At 40.9% G+C, this 16,348-nt stretch overlaps 1 protein-coding gene across 3 annotated transcripts in view; it reads right to left on the reverse strand.

Annotated features, from left to right (window-relative positions):
- The window catches only part of LOC124158870 (elongation of very long chain fatty acids protein AAEL008004-like), a 72,032-nt gene that overhangs the window by 38,500 nt on the left and 17,184 nt on the right, over positions 1-16,348 (reverse strand). Inside the window, exon 1 of one of the 3 annotated variants that reach the window (XM_046534286.1) lies at positions 656-1,051. The exons of 1 other annotated variant lie outside the window; for it this stretch is intronic. The gene's annotated coding sequence lies outside the window, so the exon portion shown is untranslated. Of the gene's footprint in view, positions 1-624; positions 1,052-16,348 lie in introns of those variants that run through there. One more of the 3 variants, XM_046534294.1, reaches the window with a different exon arrangement.

Consider the following 16,348-nt stretch of genomic DNA (forward strand, 5'->3'; position numbering starts at 1 on the left):
GGCCACAAAACGATAGTAAAATATAAAAGGAAGACAAATATTTTCATGAATAAAAGATTTAGAAGAAATACTTAAAAAATAATTATCCCCCGTATTTTTTGGCCATAAAGGATAGATACGATGGCAGTGAAATGCGATACATTGGATATTAAATCTCAATAAATACAGACGTAAATAATAACTCCGCAATTTTACCCACAACAGTTGCGTTTCAATCGTAGTCAAACTACCTACGTGGGCGCAAAATTCCACCAAAGTTCACAATTTACATAGAGAAAGTAGTGCATAAATCACAAAAGGAAAGGATACCATAAAGCTCGAATGAATATCAAGGGAAACCAGGTGACATATGAGTCACGAATGCGAACCTTAAACGAGTTCTCCTAGGGATAACTATTCATCGATTACGCGATAAAAACATCACCGATTCGAACTCATGCAACACATCCCATAACTGGGATAATGCTCGGCGGATAATACCTCGCGACTCAGGGGTGCGTCCAACGCGAGAGCGAGCGCGAGAAAAAAAAAGAGTCGCGATCGAGTTCACACCATGGGCCGAGTGCCCAGCGACAACAGATCGGGGCCAGAAACATTATACAAAGAAAGAGCGGGCAACCTTACCCGCGAGAACTTATCCTTCGGATTACCGTACCGCTGAAATCAGGTTGAGCTCCTTGCAAGGGAAGAGGACTGCAAAACCAGTCGCTTCACTTTTGACGTCTCCCACTCCGATGCGCTGCTGTTGCCTCTCTGTCGCTTTACCGCAGTTCACTCCCTCCTAAGCTGCCTCACTGTTCGAAGCTGACGGCGACTCCTCCTTCGACAAATGCGTCCGGCACGATGGAACTCCGGTAAACCTCCCCGACAGAGGACCCTTAATGCACGATACAGTAAAAAGTTCGTGTGTATGTGTGTCTCTCTCTCGTCCGCGGACGGGGTCGGGTCGTGAACCCGAGCACAACTACTTCGCAAGTGATCTGGATCGGAACTGGCGGTCGAGCTTGCCTCGCTGGTCCGTTTATTTCGGCTTCCTCTTCTCCTCTCGTCTTGCTCCGCTTTTTTTTCTCCGGGTGGGAGGGAGGGGGTGTTCTTTGCAGAGTGAGGGAGAGGGAGGGCCTACGAAATATTATTTTTTTAAGGAGTTTTCGGAGGGCCGGGGACCCGTGCACTCGGTTCGAGCTTCCAGGACTGAGTGATGCCCGAGACGGCTGAGAAGACGGTATCGAAGAGAGCGCGAGTTGGGGGGGAGGAGAGAGGGTGGGCAAATCCTTTTGCGGGGTCTCTCGCGAAGGGGGAGGAGGCGTCCTAGCGGTGGTGGGTGGGGGAGGCGTGGCAGGTGGGTGGGTGGGTGGAAGGGGTATAAAAATAGGAAAGTGGAGGGGGGGAAGGACCGTCCGAAAGGTGAAAGTCGCCACAAGCCCCCCACCGACCAACTCTCCAAGGCGGTTACGCCGACGGCGTCCAAGACTGTATGGGTCAGCCGAGGGGTGGGTAGGCAAGTGAGGTGGGTGGGAAGGGGCTTATCAATACGTTCTATGTTGGGCATACGTTTAAGGCCTGTCATTTTGGCCACCGAGATTTGGTTATCTACGGGATCCGATGTCGAATGGTATTTGGTAACAGAGCGATGGTAATTATGATGAACAATAGACAATGATCAATAATTTTATCTGCTATTTCCGTTTCCTAACCTACATATTGTTGTAGGAGCCTTCATACCGATGATATCAAAGATCGAACATTTCGAATTTTTAATGAATTTCATTAATGATCGACAATTTTCATACTATAGTTAATCAAATCGATATGTTGCCAATGGGCATAAAAGGTCTTATTTTTCACAGCTATCATTTATACACCAATAGTTTGTAAAAAAATAACTGTGAAAGCTAAATAATACCCTTCTACCGTCGATTTTCAAAAATTGCCATTAATTGCCGATGGTCAAATGTGGCCATCTAGTGTCTACAGCCAGCTTTGCAACACTGGCGTTGATGGTCGTCAATTTTATAAATAAAAAATGAGAGAAACCAACATCTTACGGGCAATGAGTAAACCATTAAACATCAATTTATTACCGCTAGTCATCGAAGATAAGAAAATAATTCGGAGCCTACCATAAGCACTGAGGATAAAATCGCCGAGACGGATTCGACCAATGAAAAGAGCCTGTTTACGTTTCGCAGGAGTAGTTTCAGGGAGGGGAGAGAATTCTGTGGTTAGGAATAGTTGGATAATTTTATTTTGAGGGCACGATATCTGCATGGTGAGTAGGGAAATATTTTTATTTCATTTTATTCCGGTGAGTTGGAGAGGGGGAGGAGAGGGGAAGACGGGGGCGGTGTGGTGTGGGAGACTAGCAAGAGGTTTTCCTTTTTCGGGAGAGGGATTTGGGGAAGCGAGGCGTTCGTTTTTCACTCGGCGACCCTGGGGGTAAAATGGCCGAGGAAGCCCTTGAGCCGATAGCCCAAAGAATGAAACGCCGTGCCATTGCTTCCGTGGCCCGGGTAATTGCCGGCGGGGAGTCCTCGTACCTCCCACTCTCCAATTCCCTTCATATATCTCTCACGCGATATCTGTCTCCTAAGAAGGTAGGGTCGCGCGATTCACTGCAAATAATGCTAGCGTGTAGTTTCAAAAAAAGTTATTCCAACATAGGCTGTGGAAATATAGGTTGATAAATAAAATAAGACCACGCAAAATGTGGAAATTTTCATTCCCATTCGATTTATTTTACTACAGACTTCATCGAGATATTAGAGTCGTCTGTGGCACAATTTTCTTGTAAAAATCTTGACTTCATCCCACAGACTTAGTTTGATGATAAGTCAAAAAGCAGTAAGCCGTGCCTTCGTGTAGCTTTTATCATGATTCTTCGGGTATATAAAGCATTATATCAGATTTTCGTCAAAGTGACATTTTATTCTAGCAAAAATTAACATTTTTCCCATACTTTGTCGACTCCCAACATAGAGTACTAGTTTTCACATTCAATTTCGATACGTTACACCATGAAAAACCTAGTTTTTTTGTCCCGAGAGCCGATGAAGCGCTATCAAAAGAGTAAATATTTGATTTTTTCTAGAAATTGACATACAGATCCTTTCTCGCACCAATCATCCCGAAGCCGTTAAAGAGGGTTCACCGAGATACAACTCTCTTAAAGTCTTTCGGATTTCGAACCGCACGAGCGAGTCATTCCGTGGTCCTCGGGGAAACACTTGGCATTTGCGGCCGACAGTTTCAAAACCTTTCAATTTCGAGTTTTTGGGCGCTTGAATTCTTTAACAACACGCGTTGATGTCTCTCATAAGAGAGGAGCGTAATTTCCAGAGAATGCATCAGAAATGAAAATCTGGGGAAGACCGGGGGATAATAAGCATTTCGTAATGTCGGAGGAAAAGGTATAAGTCCGACAAACCGCTACGCCAGGAAAGCGATTATTAGCCTAGGCATGAAAACGACTTTTGAAATTCGGTTCCAAGGACTAACTGATGGCATGATAATGCTTCCCAATGTGAGAGGGTGGAAAAGAATCGAGCAAAAAAAATGAAATGGCAGTGTCCCAATTTTTGGCGTCGTTAGCAAAGTTTAATCTTCAGCGAATTTGATGCGAAGCGAAATTCGATGAACTCCAAAGCGAAAATATGTGTTTTTATCATTAATCGCTACGTTGAAAAGTGTACAGGGATCCATAAACAGTGGTATGAGTCACATTCATTCTAGTACTTAAATAATATCAAAACGACGTCATTAAGTTTAATTATTCATTGATGAGGCCTAATGAAGATGTGATTACATCATCATTCAGTTTTATTAAAAATCTGTACGTAAAAATTAAGAAAGACGGGAGCTTTTATCAGATTTTAACAGGTAAAAATTATTCTTGAAGATTGAGGATATCTGCTAACCATAGGCGGATTTAGGAGGGGGCACGGAGGCACGTGCCACCCTCCCCCCGTGCCCCCAAGGCGCTCAAAAAATAGACAAAATTTTTAATACGGTTATCATTAAGTATGTCACGTTTTGTACATTAAGGAGCCTCAACGATTTGATTTCATATTAATATCTCATTTTAAAAAGAAAGATAATATTTCGTTCAGTAATTTTTTTACATATCTTGTTTTTAACCTCAAGTATGAGAAGATCGTTTGCCTGTCAGACCCTTGTGTACCCGAAAACAAATCCTGGATCCGCCCTTGATGCTAACTTCACCAGAATACTTGGCATCTAAAGGTACGTATCTTCTGAATAATGCTTGTTGCCAAATTAACCATCATACAAAATCATACATCACCAGAATGCCATCAAGCGTAATGAAAAAGGAAGTGACGAAGAAGGTCTTTCCGTAAACACATTCCGGAACATTTTTTTTCGCGCCACTTTTCTCCATGAGCTTTTTGAGTTGTTTTTTTTTTCGTTCTTTTTTTACGGGATGGCTTAATTGATATGGACACGGGAGTGTTGCGCGTCTCTCCACTCGGAATGTTTGGTCGTCGCCTGGACGTTTCGCGCAGGAGTGGTCCAAGGGCAGCTGGAGGCCGTCTGCGGATTTTTCGTCCTCCAAAAACAACTCCCCCTCTCGATCTCTCCTCCTAACTCACGTTGTTTGCTTGAGTCCAAGCGATACTCTACGGACAATACGGAAGGAAGTTTAAAACTTTTATTGCACCCTTCAAAATTCATCATTACCAATCCAGCCGACGATTATTGGCCGCCGTGAATGACCACATTGAATGCTTTGATGTGAATGTTACCCAGCATTATTTCGGCTGATGCGATGGACCCATAAAATTTCACGGAATATGTTAACATCTAAATATGAAGAAAGGAGGCGAGAGCATAACGACCTCGTGCAGTTACAGAGCACAGCTTTGGTGCAGGTAGTTCCAAAAATACGTGAAAAAAATGATTCAGAAAAATTCGAGTAAAATTGAATTGTTTCCGATGTGAAAAAATGAAAAAAACACATTGAATATCACACCAGTAAATGCAAATTTTTCCCCTTCAAATAAAAAAAAAATGAAAAGTTAACAGAATGATAAAGATAGATGAAGTAGAATGACCTCGGACAGTTATAGCTTACAAAAAAGTCACAGGGAGTTTAAAAAAAAAACGTATACGGCGCAACAAATCTGTGATTCAGAACATTGCCCGAGATGCTACTTTTGAGCTTTGGCACTGATTCAAAGGTTATTATCTGAAAATTAACAAACTTATAGAATATCACCGGGCTCAATATGAATCTGAGACAGTGAGGATCAATAAAATTCCAGAGAATAGGCTAAGATCTTGATTCTAAGTCAGACGACGAAGAATGACCTCGAAGAACAACAGTTTGCGAAGAGGCCGTAAATGGGAATTATATTCACAAAAAACGTAAACAGAGGTATAAATCTATGACATTTAACACTGCCCGCTATGTTACCATTGATACTGCTAAGATTACGATCACTTTAAACGACCAATTTACTGAATAACACTACACTCAATTAAATATTGGTACATGTTAAAGGTCAAAAAGGCTCCACAAGCCTCTAAATTCTAAGGCAAGCAGCAAAAAATGACCTCGAATATTGATAATTTCCAACGTAAAGCAGCTAGCTTCACAAACATTCAAACAAAGGAATACATTTACGATTTAGTACCCACACAGCCTCCGATACCGTCAGTGAACTTCTACGCTGAAGAGCGCTACTAATACGATTTCAAAGATCTCTCGCCAAGGAAGAAACAAATAAAAGGAAGAAGGCGTAAAAGATCTTTTTTTCTGAAAGTCATGACTTAAAGTTCACTTAAGTGAGCACGCTTCCTTAGGCGATTGTTCGTCCAAATAAAACGTGCATCATTTAAATTCAAGGTTTTTCATTTCAATTCAACAGGAAAACGAAGAAAGCAAGGGATATTACCTATTCTATGGAAAACCGACACACGATACGGAAGATCAGAGATAAAATTAGACTCATCTGCGATACGAATGTGACCATGACTAAATATTTATCATAAAACGACGAAATAATTACTGTTATCGCTCGTCCATGATAAATAATAATTTAAAAAATAATGCACTGAAATTTAATGCTTGAAGAGAGTATTTCAAAAGTAATTTTGAAATCATTTTAATTAAAGCTTAATTTGATTTTTACAAGATCCCGGAATAGTCCTAATAAATAGGCAATCTCTTTTGGCCTATGATATGATTGAACGGAAGACCTGAATAAAATATTTCACACCAAACATGATTTTATACGGGAATGTATCCTCCTTAAATAGATTATTCTTTTTAAAGTGCTGACGCAAAAGAACTGATTATTCAACAATATCTATTGAATATATTTTTTCGATCAATCTGAACGGACATTTGGTGTCGGAATGGCATTTTCAAAACTACACTCATATCTTAAAAAGTTGAAACACTGTCCGAGGAATCTCAGCGAATTGCAAGCTTCTAAATCATTATTCAATAAGAAATTAAAATACTTTTCAGATGACCTAACGGGAGTACTTAAACTTGATGACCTCAATACGGACAAAAAAAAATAATTAGACTGAAATAATATATACTTTATTTAACGATAAGAAGAAAAAGTTCTTCATCGCAAATGAATGGGGTAAAGCTTCAAGATGAAGAAATAATTTTAGAACATGATATCAAAAAAGTAAACGGCAAAATCTATTTTTTTAACAGAACTGAAAATTTTTTTCCACCCAGTGCCCGAAGGAAAGAAGTTTTGAATCACTACGATAACAGTATATTCCCATTTAAACGACCCAAACTATAGGGTTTGGTGGGAAGGCTTTGCGATCATTTAACACTTTGGGAACGATTCACTCACTCCCTCGTCTCCTCCATTTAACGATCCAGTGGCATTTCTCATCCATTTATTTCAGAGTGAAGGTAGCGGATTCACCTTGTGGAGCGCTAACAGAACGTGTTTATTTTGGCTTCACCCCTCGCGGACATCTGTCTGTGAAGGAATTCGTATGGGTCCCGTAGTGGCTCTTAGAATTTTGGCGCCATCGAATGAAGCGACCAAATCCCTTCCCGCAATCATTAGGCTTTAAGTATCATTTTTTCTGTAAATAGGTTATGTGGAAACCTTAATTTTTTGTCGGATAATACGAAAAATAAAAAAAATCGAACAATGCTTCGGTTCTCAAAGTTAAACTAATATAGCAGTAAAAACTGATTACCTATCACAAGAAATTCAAATCAATATACGATATAGTAATTGTCAATTTTTATGTAAGTTGAAGAGTAAAAATAGCCATATTTTAGGGCTCAAAAAACTTCTAAAAAATGCGTCCTATATTGCTGGCAATTAGTCTTTGAACTCATTAATACTTGTGTGAAGACACACTTTTACTCTTTTGCACACACACTATAACCGAATCATGCCATAATATAATGAGAAATATTTGCTAGTATGTATGTCGTTGACTTTAAGACAAAGTAAGCTGTTTACTTTAACATTATACCAAAGATTCCAAAGCAGCATCGGATACGAATCTTTTTCCAGGTAGCTACTTTCAGGGAGTTACCGTATCTATAAACTTGGGGGTCGTCATTCATTTCCCAGAATTTTCCCTTGCCATATTTCAAAGACCTTCTATCGTAGCGCTTCCTCTAAAACTCTCTTATGCGATTAAAACTTCGTGACTCGACCTTTGTTTATTTTTTACGGACAAAAGTATCTGTCCCGAGCACGAATTTTGGTAGCCTTCTACATGCCTATAGTCGTCCTTTTAATATTCAGCAACGGCCTCCAGCAAGATAGGTATCATTCCTTCAGATCTACCCGCTTCTCCTCAAGAAATTTTTCACTCACACGTTTTATTGTCATTTTTCACGGAAAGTTCACACAAACATCATTTATTTCATGCAAGAAATGAAATTAATTATTCGTCATCACAAGCAATAAGTTATGTTTCCGGTATTGCTTACGAGCATTAACACGTCAAAATGATATTTCTCTCCACTTAGATGAAGAAAAACAATATAATGAATAATAATTGAAAATAATTTAACAATCAACCTAATTTGTAAGCTGCGACATGATGTTACCTGATCATTTCTATTTTGAGGGATAATTCGTCGACATATACATTTCAGTGAGAATTTTGGCTGAAATATTACTACCATGAGTTGGCTGAAGAATTTACCCAGAATAATATTGAAATAACATTGATATTTGCAAAACTAAGGGAGAGTTTATAATCGATTTTTTTCTCTCTCGCGAAAACAACATTTCGAGAAGGATCTCGTTACGTTCGAAAGTATTTTTGAACCCAAAATTTCTCAACCCATACGCTGAGTGCATTGAGGACGACTTTCGATCAAAATGAGATCTTTGCAATGGAATCACGTCCAACTCCCACCCTAAGTTTTGATCGTCTGGATAGCTCGCAAATTTTCTTTACGACACACCTGGGCGCTCCTGAATACACACTGTCTTTCCGCTCCAGTCAAGCGGATGCCAAGTTATACAACATCCGCGCTTGTCTACCCATGCAGCGTTGTTTCAGAGCAGGATAGGTGGGCAAGGACGATTATTCCGCACGATAAAGCTTGCGTTTGTTCGGCGCCTTTCCACTTTAAGTGGCCCAAGAATGCAGTTAAATAGGGACCAATTACGAACGCCCGAAAGCTTGAGAGTAAAGAAGGGAGGAATGGCCATTGAGAAAACTTTGGACAGTATTGAAGAGAAAAAAGTAATGAGTTCTAAAGGGTTACAAGTAGTAAAATAATATTAAGTATAAAATATAGGTTCAAATTAAATAGGGGTTCACAAAGTACTCGAAATTAAATAAAACTAAGCGCTATAAACAACTGTGTTTTCACGGCCGTAAATTTAAGAAGACAAATTGAAGAAATATTTTCTCACGAAATCAAACAGCTCGATCTCTGGAAAGCAATGAATTGAGCACGATTGCATCCATTTTTTTTGTTCAGCCTCAGAAAAGAGATTCTTTTTTTACATGACCTTAATAACTTCTTTGGCGCAAAAAGGGCACGTGCACGGAAAATACCGAAACGAGGCATAATGACAAGAGCCCCAAAACACACTTACGAGGAATAAAAATCCACAAGCTCATACCACAAAGTGTATGGAAAGACGCTGAAGTAGATCAGAGATTTTCTTCGATGAGTGGGGGAGAAATATCCAACGATCGCCGTTCTTAACACGTTATGGTCCGCTCACATGAAAGAACGTGTTTCCACGTACAGCCGTAGCGGTGTTGTCACGTATTTTTACGTTTTAGCATCGTGATTAGTGATTCCCCTTCATGGAATTATTTTAGACCATTTGGACCAAGTTCTTTTTCTTGCAAAAAATAAAAGGTACATGTTTTTTATGAAAATGTGAATTTAAAAACGTGCATAAGTTCTCATGTTGTGTGAGTTAATTGGTATATTTGTAGCTATATTTCTCCGTAAATATTTTTAAAATGACCGGCTTCTAGGGCTAGTTAAATGCGAAGGGCGCCGGACCAAGAAGTGTTAAGCAGGCCTTTTGAATTCATAAAATAGTCGTTTAATGATGGAAATAGCTGTATATCATGCCTACCCACTGGAAATTCCACTGGGACACCGACAAAAAGAATGGAAGAACGAACTGTCAAAGTGCAGAAAAAGTGCACGGGCATCATATAACGTCTATTATTTTAGTGCTCTCCGTCCCCTCAGTACACCGTGAGTGGAGCTCAACCTTAGTTTAACGCAAGATTGCGTCCAGAACCTGCCTTTTTTGTCTTGGCCGAGCGCAAATAGAAATTAAACGAAAGTAAAAACGAGCGTTGCGAATGATATAAATAGCGGCAATATCATTGCTTAAAGCACTGGAGGCGTTGCAAAAGGACAAAGGGACAGTTAATACGAGGAAGAAACTCATATCGGAGGTGGTGGGCGCGGTTTGAATGGTCAGAGTCCCGCCGTGTGGAACCGAGCCCGGGGCATTGGATCTCGCACGCGGCTTTGGAATGCTTTCGCGTCCATATCGAGTCGTCTCATAACAGCGCATTGTGGCCAGCGATTTGAATCCGTCGCGGAAGAGTTTAAGTGCGCGCGGAGTTGAGAAACAAAGCGATAAAAGTGAGAGAGAGACATCTTTCAGGGTGAGAGTGATATTCCAATGAGATCGTGTGTGAGCCGATCACGAATCCCAGGGGCCGTGAGTAAGGCTGCGTATCTCTCTCTTCCTTGCCGCGCGCTGTGTGACGTGATCGTCACTCAAAAGTTTACGGAACGAATCGTCAGAATAGATGTACAAACTTGAGTTCACCCGAGGTGGCTACGTAGTAACAAAAAGTCGAGGTCAACACTAAAACACTTAAATATAAAATTTTGGAAATATAGATAAAGTTTGCCAATGAAGTGCGGAAAAATAATAGATTTAGTAAAGTATGAAGAATAGAAATAATTATAATAATAGCATTTATGACGCTCCTCCTCCTTTGCTGGCACTAAATTAACGGAAAATAAACTTAAAAAGGGCTATAAATGAGGATAAATAGGTTGTGAATAAATTGAAATTTCTGAATAAGCAAATCAGACCAATCAGGGATATCAGGATTTTTGCCATTTTAACTTGGGTCGCATGCATGGAAGCCGGCAAGAATCGCTCTTGTCTACTAACTTCGAGAGAGGATCTTCAGTACTGAAGGCATTTGATGGTAAAGAGTAAACATGGAGCAAAAAAAAATAACAGGCAAACGAAATCGCACCTTACAGCTGAAAAACTCCCGGAAGAAATATTGGAACATAGTTCTGGCCGAAAAAAATTGAACCACCTTATATCTAAACATTAAATCTCTTCCTACATCTAAAAATCTAATCCTTAATTAGAGCTATATCTTCATCCTTTTTACCTCCTAATTCGATCCCTACCGAGAGCTATATCTTCATTCCTTTTTAAACCTTCAGCTTTCTGGGCGGACGTGTATTGAGAAAAAAAAAACCTTTCAAAAAGCTTCCGAAAACGGTCGGTAAACTTATGAGCTATGACCTTAAAGATGAGGGGAAAAAATAAAGCGTCTGTGTAAACAATTATCCTCATTTTTTTCTTCAGTTTTCGCAAATACGCCCGCGGGGTCTAAAGCAAATTTCATTCACCCCAAGCCTCCCTCTTTTAATCTCATTTGCGAGGAGACAACGGGGAAAATCAACTTAGTAGTGAAGGCACGCTTTTAGCTAAGGTGCGGTTTTTCCAATACCAAATATGTATGCCTAACAGCTAGCTTAGGACCACAATAATGAGGTATCTAAACCATAGACATATCTTTTGGAATCAAAATTCTATGATGCATTGATGTGTGTCACAGACAAATTTTAAATAGTAAATGTAGCAATATAATTCCAAAGACCATAGTGGTGCCAAAATTTTGATGAAATTTGACTTGGATGGAAAAAATAGAATTTTAATAAAATATCATAATAAAATTTTTTTCAGTCTATATTTAAGTTTTAACAAGTTCGCTATCGCAAAAGTTTCAGGAATTTCAAAAATAATCATGCAAGGACTTAAATCCATTAGGAATCATGATTTGGACTGGAAATAACCTAGCAGCTTCATTAATTTTTTTCTAGTTCGAAGCCACGTGGACTCTTCAGTTAACATTCCACACTAACCTCGGCAATCGCTCGATGCGTAGATACGTCTCGTACGTTTTTTTATATGTGGTCTAGAGGTTTTAACTAGCGTATAAATTAAAGCAACGGACGTTTATGGTACACAAGTCGGAGTCTCCGGCCCGCCCTACCCAAGTGCGAAATGTGTGGCCATCCTAGCGGAATTAACTCCTCTCGCGACGTAACATTTCACGCACCACTTGGTCGGCATACAAATGTCCTTCGTTACGGACGGTTTTCCCGCTACAAAAGTGTTCTAACTGCAGTGGCATTTCACTTCTTTGCCTCGAATGTTTACTCAAGAGATATTTAGAGAATTGGATCGTAATTGCGAATCTGGGATAACATTGTTTGGGTTATTAAAATTATTTCATTCCACATCGCTAGAATAGGGCATCGCGAAGACTGAATTGGAAAATTATATTAGCATTTCCCCGACTATTTAGGAGACCGCTTCCAAACGAGGTGCTTATACGAGCTCCGTTTTATCCCGATAGACATTAATCTAATTAAGTATTCGTCATTTGAATGAGGAACACGACAATATACAAAAAATAGGAACCACAGATACATTTTGTCAAAACTTAAGAACTGATGATCTGAAGATGTATTGGCAAGATATTTGTAGTAAGGGTTTCCTTCTTTTTGCGGCAGCTAGAATAATCAGGTAAACGTAAAATACGGCTAAAAGTTCAATGACCCTAAAAAAGACCGCCAGTTTTTAAAACATTTTAAAATAAGTCGTAACGTATAATGAATTTATCACGCTCTTTTAATAATAATGCATTAGAATGCCCTGGTAGTACTTTGTCCCTGTTTCTTTGGAAAATACTGAGTCTTGAAGTTTCCTTTACAATCCGTGAACTTCTACTTCTTCTCCTAAGTCATTATGTTCATGTTTTCACCTAATTTTATCCAAGCCTTGGATATGACCAGAAGAAAAACACAGCCGAGTTCGTGTGACTCCAAATATTAAAATTCCAATTTGGGGGAAAAGATACAAAACAAGGACCAAAATCCTATTTATTAACAAGAATCTACGAAACCATAAACCTCGGCACGGAGGTGCGAAGACGGAGCCCGTCATCTTGCATAGAAATTTCAGAATATTTCGACACGCGCGCTTCTGGTGAACTCTAGAAAAAAAGAGACCCAAACGAGACCGCCAGGGTGACCGAGGTATCGCGGTATCGTTTCGACGGAGACATAAGAGACTCTCAACCAGGGCTTTCAAAAGTACCGCGTGGCCCTCCTCCACACTTCTTTCTATACACACACACAACATTTCGAATTTGGGACAACCACCACTCGCTCTAAGGAGACTTTGTCTCCTTTGCCCATCCTCCCCACACACCCATCCTGCCGTCCTGCAGCGAAGACGTGAGTGGCTTGAGAGAGGCGGCAAGAACATGGGGAACGCGGGGAGAGGTGGAGACTTTTGAGAAGCGTCGGTCGGTGGCGAAGAGGACACACGACTCGTAACTGCGGACGAGCACCCCCCCCCCCCCCACCACGGCGACGTAACAGCACGGCGCCCCCTTTCCCCGCCGAACGACACTTTATGGAGAGCGGTGAAAACGTTGCGCGACTGTTTTTTTTCTCAACCGCAATGCGTCGTACGCAGAAGAAGGGCAGTGTGAGGGGATGGGGACTTCGAGCGTATACCCGGCGTTGTTGTAGCTGGGTCTTCCCGCTCACGTCCCGGCGGAGGAGCTCCGTTACCTCATGCGCAAACATTTAGGCTAATAACCAAGCGACCAACTAGTCCTCCTCCGCCTTCTCCAACGCCCTCCGCTGCGCTCGCGTAAGGTTGCTTCACTCGGCCAGTGCGAGGAGGAGTCACCGCGCGGAGAGGTACCCGCACCCATCGCAGAGCCGATAGCGCGTCGCACGGCCTTTCGATTTCATTTTTTTCCTACTCCGTTTCTTTATTTTTTCCCCTTCCCCTTCGGAGATCGGGGGTGGAGGGACAGCGGGAGGAAGAGGCGTCGCGAAGTTCCGAGCCACGCGGTCGAGGAGGAGGCTCTCATATTCCCCTTGGCGGACAGCTGAGCGGCGGATAACGGCCAGCAGTGATACACGGGGTGCGATAAAAACCTTTATAGAGTAACATTCGCATGTTTCGAAAGAAGACCGAGATTCGTGAGGTCGTCCTCGCTCCATTCCTCGTAAAAAAATGTAACTTTCCATGCCGCTGTACATCATGGCAAACGAGGCTAAAATTTGGATTACCATGTAGAAAAAAATCAGCGCTTAAACGCTATTTTCGCCGGTTATTTCTCGAGTTGGTAACAACAACTCAGAGTTTTGCAAAAAAAAGATTCTCAAATAAAAGTTAAATATAAACATGTAACGAATGAAAAAAAAGTTACTGGGGCCACAATTGCGAGAAATTTTTTAACTATTTGGGTAGAGTGATAAAATATCAAAATTATATAAAGGATAAAATATAGAGGTACCACTCAGACTTGATCAATTGGTTATATTATCTTAATCCAAATATGTCAGTCAAAATTAATATTAAAGCTAAACTGTTCAATTAATATTTGCTAATGCCATTAAATTCGACGCTATGTATTTAAATGCTGAATGCGACATCTCAACCCTCGTTATGTAATGTAAAGCGTTAAAATCTCCACATAAAAACATGAAAGAGTTATCAAGAGTATCTCAAATAGGTATCTCAAAACATAGTTTATCATTTAAATAGCATTTAATACCTATTAGATAATGTATCGTTTTACTTAGCGTGGAGTTTTAGATAATATTTAGTAGTGCAAACGTCAAAGAAATTATATATGATCTTGTTTTTTCTCGGCGAATATTTCTTATAAATATTTCTCGGGTTTCTAGCCGAGTGAGACTTTTTTGTTCTAACGTTTCGACGGAACACTCTTCCATCGTCCTCAGAGAATGAATGTGCTGCAGGCCCGCCTTCCTGCGCTTATATAGCCGTTCAAACCGCGGGGCATTGTTGTCGCCTTCTGTCCGTTATCTTTTTGATTAACGGTTTCCATTCCGTGCTTATCGTGTACCCAGAATCGCGATTTACTTTATTCCTCTCCAGCCGGATCTCAATGGCTTCTTTAAGGAGACGATCCCAAAACAAAGGTGCCTTAGAGATCACTCGAGCCTCATCAAAAGATATTATATGATCTTCCGTTAGGCTGTGTTCAGCGAGGGCCGATTTCTCCGGATGGAACAGTCTTATACACCTCTTGTGCTCTTTAATTCGTGTCTCTACCGTGCGCCCAGTCTCTCCGATGTACACTTTCCCACACTGACATGGGATACGGTAAACTCCAGGTGTTCTGAGTCCCAAGTTGTCCTTCACACGCACTAAATCCCCACGCAGTTTTTGCGGTGGTTTGTGTATAGTTTCAATATTCCGCTTTGCTAGAATCCTCGATATTTTCCCGGCCACAGTTGAGACATAAGGCAGACAAGCTCTTGCTATGGGTTTCTTATCTCTGGAAGGCATATCTGGAACGAGGAAGCTTTCAACGCGGTTATTCTTGTGCTCTGTGTTAGCTCTTAACAGGGCGAGCGAAATCTCTTTCTTCGTATACCCATTTCGGAGGAATGTTTCCCGTAGGTGATCTAATTCTTGTGGGAGGCTTTCTTTGTCTGCTATAATATTTGCACGATGCAGGAGGGTAGAGAGAACAGCTCTTTTTTGAGATGGATGGTGGTGACTTAAGCCATTTAGGTACAGGTCAGTGTGTGTTGGCTTCCGATAAACTCGGTGACCTAAAGTTCCGTCCTCCTTTCTTTGGATTAAAATATCGAGGAAGGGTAAACTGTTGTTTTTCTCTATCTCCATCGTGAATTGAATATTTTGATGTTGTTCATTCATGTGTTTCAGGAAATTATGCAGAGCCTTAGATCCATGAGACCAAACAATAAATGTATCATCCACATATCGGAAATAGTGTGTTGGTTTATGCGTCGCTGAGGCAAGGGCTTTTTCTTCGAAGGCTTCCATATAGAAATTCGCTATTGCAGGAGAGAGTGGTGATCCCATTGGTACACCATCCACTTGCTCGTAATATTTTCGATTATGGAGAAAATATGTGGACGTTAGTACATGATGAAAAAGGCTCACTGTCTTACGGTCAAAACGATCTTCTAGAAGCTCAAGCGTTTCCTTCAATGGAACACGAGTGAATAAAGACACGACGTCGAAGCTGACCATGATGTCTGTTTGAGCCAAGTGGAAATCTTGCAGGATCTTCACAAGTTCCGACGAATTTTTTATGTGGCGTTCACATGTTCCCACGTAGGGAGTTAATAAACCCGTGAGGTATTTGGCCAGGTAATAAGTGGGAGAGTCAATTGCACTCACAATGGGTCTTAAGGGTATATCTCTCTTATGAACTTTTGGCAGTCCATATAGTCTTGGCGGTATCGGAGCTTGTGGCACAAGGTTTCTTCTGATTTCTATTGGTAAACCTGCTTTCTTAATGAGTTCAATAGTCTTTCTGACTACGGAGTCAGTGGGGTCACGGTTTAAAGGACGATATGCCTTATCCTGAAGGACAAGTCGAAGTTTTTCTTCATAATCATTGGTCTTCATGACGACTGTCGCGTTTCCCTTATCGGCTGGAAGAATGACGAAGTCAACATTTTTCCGTAGTTTAGTCAAGGCCAATCTTTCCTCTCTGCTCAAATTCGGTTTTGGGATAGCAGCTCTTTTAAGAACCATCGATATCTCTC

Source organism: Ischnura elegans, chromosome 1, assembly GCF_921293095.1.
Source record: "Ischnura elegans chromosome 1, ioIscEleg1.1, whole genome shotgun sequence".
In the NCBI taxonomy this organism is placed as follows: Eukaryota; Metazoa; Arthropoda; class Insecta; order Odonata; family Coenagrionidae; genus Ischnura; species Ischnura elegans.